This window comes from Leucoraja erinacea, unplaced genomic scaffold (assembly GCF_028641065.1).
Source record: "Leucoraja erinacea ecotype New England unplaced genomic scaffold, Leri_hhj_1 Leri_967S, whole genome shotgun sequence".
NCBI lineage: Eukaryota > Metazoa > Chordata > Chondrichthyes > Rajiformes > Rajidae > Leucoraja > Leucoraja erinaceus.
Genome location: NW_026576913.1, coordinates 25,412 through 31,951, shown reverse-complemented (window position 1 = coordinate 31,951; position 6,540 = coordinate 25,412). Strand labels below are relative to the sequence as shown.

The 6,540-nt window shown below is 52.3% G+C and overlaps 1 pseudogene; it reads left to right on the top strand.

Moving 5' to 3' along the window:
* The first annotated feature begins 5,495 nt into the window (after positions 1–5,495).
* Positions 5,496–5,606, top strand: LOC129695161 (U2 spliceosomal RNA; annotated as a pseudogene).
* The last annotated feature ends 934 nt before the right edge of the window (positions 5,607–6,540 follow it).

The window sequence follows — 6,540 nt, the reverse complement described above, 5'->3', positions numbered from 1 at the left end:
AAATAAACATGACATTATAGAATTTAACATTAAACATAAAAAATCATCCCCCCCACAGCGGGATCAATGATTCCCACTGTGAGGGAAGGCAGCAAAATTCAGTCCGATTCCTCCATGTTCACCCATGGTCGGGGCCTATTGAGGCATACGCAGTCGCTGCCATGGCAGCCCGATGTTTCAGGCCCTCTCACCGCGATGATGGAACTCCGGCGTCGGAAGAACACTCTCAGCGGCTTGGAGTTCCGAAACGGCCGCTTGCTACCAGAGACCGCGGCTCCTGAAGTCCACAGGCCACGCTGGGCGGAGCTCCAACACGGCGACCCTTGGCCAAAGATCCCAGGCTCCCCGGTGCTTAAAGTCAGCACCGCCCGCTGCTGGAAGCTCCGCAGACCACAGTTCCGCGATGTTACAGCCGGCAGGCCCAGCACTCCGGAGCGCCAACGCGGTGGCCCGGGTAAGAAATCGCCCCGCTCCGCGATGGTACCTCAGTCGTGAAGCTACAGCTCGAAGCTCTGGCCAGTCTCCGACAGGAAAGACCGCACCATCCGAATGGTAGGTCGTGAGGATGGGGCGAAGGTGGAGCCTCGCTGGCTGGAGCCTCGGGGGTCGGAGGTATCAACGGAACCCGCGATCATCGGTGCCTGGGTTAGCGGAGGCCTTGGTCTGGGGCCTGGGTCGGAGCCACAGAGGTGTCCGGAGAGGACCCAGTAGCGTTAGTAGAGAGGTCGGTGCGGCGGTCGATGATGGCGCCGACCGAAGGATGAGGACGGACACGTGGAAGTGAGGACGCCACTGCCAAAGGAAGGAACAATGAAGGAGCTGGTGTGGGGGGGATCTCCATCAGGGAGGGGGAAGAGCAAAGAAGACCCGGCGCAGGGGGGGGGGGGGATTTGTAACTTTGTAAGCTCCCTTTATGGGCGACTATTATATACCTTGCACGTGTAAGCAAAGAATTTCACTGTGACTTGCTACATGTGACAATAAAGTATTCAATTCTAAAACTGATACACACCGATCCAGGCAGCATCCCAGTAAACCACTTCTACACTCTTTTCTGAGCCTCCACATCCTTTCTATAATTTAAGGGGCTGTCCCACTTGGGCGACCTAATTTGCGAGTTTAGAAGAGTTTGAAAAAATGTTGAAGACCTCCTTCGATCTACTTCGACTATGTTGAAGACTAGCTTCGACTAGCTTCGACTAACTTCGGAAAAATTGGACACCGAATAGTGGAGAGTGAAGACGACCTCCTTCGATCTCCTTTGACCTAGGGTCGGAGGCAGGCGCTGCACTGCAGCAGCCTCTACCTACAGCCTGTCTGTTATTTCAATCTTTTTTAAATTTTTATTTAGTCTAAAGTTTTGTGTTGGGGGAAACTTTAACTTTTCTATGTGGGGGAGGGGGGCAGGGTAAGGGGGAAACCGTTTCCCAGTCTCTTCCTGGCGGGGTCGTGACTATTTCTCCGAGTCGCGTCCTCGCCCCCCCACCTTGCGGCTGGATCGGAGCGGCCTTTCCTGCCGGGGACTGGGAACCGGACCGGAGCTGCTACAGCGGCGGCGCAGCGCTGGAGTCACCGCGGAGCGGGCGATGCCTACCTGGGTCGCCGTTTGGAGCTCCGGAGCGTTGGGCCGCTGCTACAACATCGTGGAGCTCTGGTGCGGAGAGCTTCCAACGCAGGCGGCGCTGAACAACATCGTGGAGTCCTGGTGCGCCTTGCAGAGGGTCTCCAGCAGCAGGTCTCCACCCAGCGTGGCCTACGGACTTTGGAAGCCGCCGACTCAGGTAGGAGGGGGCCGACTCTGGTGTCCACGCCGCTGAAGACGTCCCGCAGCCTGACGTCGGACTTATATCACCCCGGCAAGCGGTACTGGACATCGAGGCACCCGTAGCTGCAACTGCGGAGGGCACGGGGAGACCCTGACCACGAGGAACAGTGGAGGAAGAGACTGACTTTGGTGCCTTCCCACAGAGTGGGAAACTTTGATTCTGCTGTGTGGGGATGTTTTATGGTAAATTCTATAGTGTGTGTTCTTTATACCCTTTCTGGCTTAATCCCTCCCTTCACCACCTCCAGTTTAAATTCCAGTTGGAATATTTTGGAGGACCCAAGAACCAAGAACCAAGAACCAAGACCTCCCTTCGACTATGATGAAGACTATCTACGACTACCTTCGACTACCCTCGATTACCTACGACTAACATGCCGACGTACTACGACAAAACCTACAAGTTAAAAAAAGCATCGATTTTTTCCATGGCGACCTTTTTTTACTCGCGAGCATTTTTTAACATATTGAAAAAAACGCCGCAACCTAGCTGAGGCCTCGAGTACACAGAGACCACTCTCAAGCATGAAGGAGAGTTACGAAGACTTCCTACAACCTCGTGTCGACCATGCGGCGAGTATGAGTCGAGGGCAAACTCGCCAGAACTCGCGGATTAGGTCGCCCAAGTGGGACAGGCCCTTAAGGTGACCAGAACAGCACACAATTCTCTAAATGTGGCCTGAATAAAGTTTGATACAGCTGCTGGTCACTTAAAGTCATAGAGTCATAACGTCATACAACAAGAAAGAGGCCCTTGGGTCCAGCATGCCCAAACCATCCACTATGCCCCATCTATACTAGACCCACCTGTCAAAGTTTGGCCCATATCTCTCTAAACCACATATCTCTCCAAATGATTTTTAAACATTGTGATATTTAGATTAGTTTAATGCACTGCTTTGTCCATTAATAATTTAAGCATGTTATCAACCAACCTAGCTATAACATTATCACATATTTCTCAAGCTTTACTATGTATGTACATGCTGGATACTGGCAAATAATAATGAATGCATCATTTAAAAAATATTTAAACAAATTATTTGCTTCTTTTCCTTTCCTTGTTGGCCCTTCTCCTTTCCATAATTTTGTGATTCCAGTGCTGCTTTTGCTGTCTTGCCCAGAGGTGTGGGTAACATGCTGAAGCTGCCCCGAAGTAAAAAAGATAAATAGCTACTCCAGCTTGAGAGTCAAAAGTGAAACAAAAGTCACACAGCCAGATTCAGTCTGGAGATGTCTGAACAAGTGTCCTGAACCAATCATCATCCAACCGGCATGATGGCGCAGTGGTAGAGTAGTCGCTTCACAGCGCCTGGGTTCCATCCTGATTAAGTTCTGTAATTGATACTGGCTGCCAGTCACTTTGTTGTTATTCCATATACTTAGCCTATTCTGGCAGCCAGGGTTATCACTTGCCATTCTATAAATAATGCCTGATGTTTGCAGATCTCTCTGATGCAGACGAGCCCACCTTCTTTATTCTCTTCTTCATTCTAAAACAAATATCAGGATAAGCATTAATTACAACTCCCATTCTGATCTTGTTTCCAGCAATCTCCAGCTGCACAGTGGTGCAGTGGCAGAGTTGCTGCCTTACAGCACTTGCAGCGCCGGAGACCCGGGTTCAATCCTGACTACGGGTGCTGTCCGTACGGAGTTTGTGCGTTCTCCCCGTGACCGTGTGGTTTTTCTCCGAGATCTTTGGTTTCCTCCCACACTCCAAAGAGGTACAGGTTTGTAGGTTAATTGGCTTGGTATAAATGTAAATTGTTCCAAGTGTGTGTAGGATAGTTAGTGTGCAAGGATCGCTGGTCGGTGTGGACTCGGTGGGACGAAGGGCCTGTTTCCATGCTGTATCTCTAAACTAAACTAAATCCACAAAACATTCTGACCTTCTGAATGCCGCCAGCACTTTCTGTTATTACCGTCCTCCAGTTTCACTTAAAGAACTAAAAATTTCACCTCATAGGTTATAGGTTGTGGGGAGACAAAAGTGCTGCAGAAACTCAGCGGGTGCAGCAGCATCTATGGAGCGAAGGAAATAGGCTACGTTTCTGGCCGAAACCCTTCTTCAGACTGATGTAGGGTGGGGGGGGGGGGAGAAGAAAGGAGAAAGGAAGAGGAGGAGCCAGAGGGCTGAGGGAGAGCTGAGAAGGGGAGGAGGCAGCAAGGGCTACCAGAAATTGGAGAAGTCAATGTTTATGCTGCTAGGGTGCAGACTCCCCAAGCGGAATATGAGGTGCTGTTCCTCCAATTTCCGGTGGCGCTCACTCTGGCCATGGAGGAGGCCCAGGACAGAGAGGTCGGATTCAGAATGGGATGGGGAGTTGAAGTGTTGAGCCACCGGGAGATCAGGTTGGTTAATGCGGACCGAGCGGAGGTGTTCGACGAAACGATCGGCAAGCCTACGCTTGGTCTCACCGATGTAGAGCAGCTGACATCTAGAGCAGCGGATGCAGTAGATGGTTGGAGGAGGTGCAGGTGAACCTCTGTCGCACCTGGAACTACTGCTTGGGTCCTTGGATGGAGTCGAGGGGGGAGGTAAAGCGACAAGTGTGCAGACTGTAAGGTCTGAATGACAATAAAGGTAATTTTACTTCGGAGTCACGTGAATGACTTCGTGAAGAAGCCCGCTTCCACGCATGCGTGTCATATCGCTACACGCATTGCAACGAGTCACACAGGGGGGAACGGCGTTCCCCAAGCGGGAGATTTGAAAGTCGGGAACAGCAGGTAAGAGACTCTGCGTTCCTTTTTACTACTTACTTTTAGGAGGCTGCGGAAAGCTTGCGGGGAGACCCGTGGAGGGCGAGCAGCCAGCAGCAGCAACAGCACGAGTTTCCCTGGAGGGGAACAACCTGAGCCCGACTTTGCTCCCGCACCGGCAAAATTCACCTCTCGGCCGGGCGGGAAGCAAAGTAAAAAAGGTCCCTATGCCAGTCTCAAACGAGACTGGCTTGGGACCAGTCGCTAGCAGCCAGCGCAGAGGCTGCGGGACAGACAGCACGGACCAGCGGTACCGGGGCTCGAAACGCTCAGCGAGTGCAGCGGCACTTATGGAGTCGGAACGGGACGTTCGGGCGAAAACCTTGTTCACAAGGTAAGCACCAGGGTCCAGGGGATCTATAGGAACAGCCGGGGTTACCGGCTGCGGAACTGCCGCGAAGGACCAGGCCCGTGAACACCGGGGTCGGTCCAAGCGGCTCGAACCCGACACGGAACGACGGTCACTGGCGGGAGAAGGAAAGTCGGGAACAGCAGGTAAGAGACCCTGCGTTTCCTTCAACTTACCTTTCTAGGTGCAGACATGGACCAGGTCCATGTAAGGTGCAGAAGGCCGGCGGGAGAACCGCGGAGGAGCAGCAGTAGCAGCAGCAGCGGCAGCAGCAGCGGCAGTGGCAGCCGGCAGCTGCAGGAGCACAGACAGCGGCAGTAGCACAGACAGCAGCAGTGGCAGCTGGCACTTCGTGAGGAGCTGGCAACGGCAGGAGCAGCATGGGCACATCGATTCCCGGAGGGGGAAAAACACCTGTGCCCAACTTCGCTCCAGCATGGTGAGAAAGTTCATTTCTCGGCAGCAAAGGACTTTGCAGTTGACTGGCTGCAATCTACTACAAGGGACCAGTATGTGAGTACCAGGATCGGTCCCAGCGGGGTTTTAGTTACAATAATCGCTTCTCGGCTTTTTTTTGGCTAAGATCAAGTGTAGTATCTGTTCTTATCAGTTTAATATCTGATACACCCCTTATCTAGGGACTATATATATTATATAAAAACTATAGTAGCTGTTATCATCAGTTTTAATGTCTTATATGTCCCTTATCTAAGGACCATATAAGTAGGAGTGCCCAGAATTGAGGGCATTAGAGTGGGGTTGACCGGCTGCAACGACCATAAGGGACCAGTACCGTCAGTACGGGGGTGGGTCCCAGGGGTCTAAGATAAAGGAGCAGCCAGGAGTGCTGAGAGCGTTGAAGTCAGGTTAAAGGAATAGATGGAAGCAGCTGTGCCAGTTATCCTCCACACCGGCCATATCCACTTCACGGAAGGAAGGACAAAACTGGAGAAGGAGGACCATGGAACAGCGGGCAGCCAGCAGCAGCCAGCGGCACTTGGATCAACCGTAGTGGGATCAGCTGTGCCCGATGTCGGCCCCGCACCGGCCAGATCCATGTGACCGAGCGGTAGGCTAGACACAAATCAAACAAGGTAGTGGACTCAGAAGGGTCCGACTTTGCATAAAACCGCCGGCAACCAGTGCCCGAGAGGGCTGGAGCGGGAAGAAGCGGTGTATGGAGCCTTGCTCCAACGTGATAAAACCACAGCAGTACCTCTTTGAGGGCTGCACAATGCTTCTACCCCATCAGAGGGGAGCACTGTGGGTCAGTTCTGGGCTGACCTGCAAGAGGGGTCCGCAGAACAAAAGACAAGTGGGCAGCAGTTAAGCCCCACATGGGTACCCCGTGTGGGACCCTAGAGATCTCTAACTCTATAAAAAAGAGTAGGCAGGACCCTGATGGGCCAGAGCCTGGTAATACAGCGTCCCATGATCCTAACACAGCAGGGACTCTGCTGGACATGGTGGCCGATTTCTTTAGCCAAGTCAAACATGGGTAGACTTGGATCCAGGATGGCAATAGTATTACTATATGTCTGGCCACAAACGCCAACAAGAAAAATTTACAAACACTGGCCAGACATCTGCCACCTGGCAA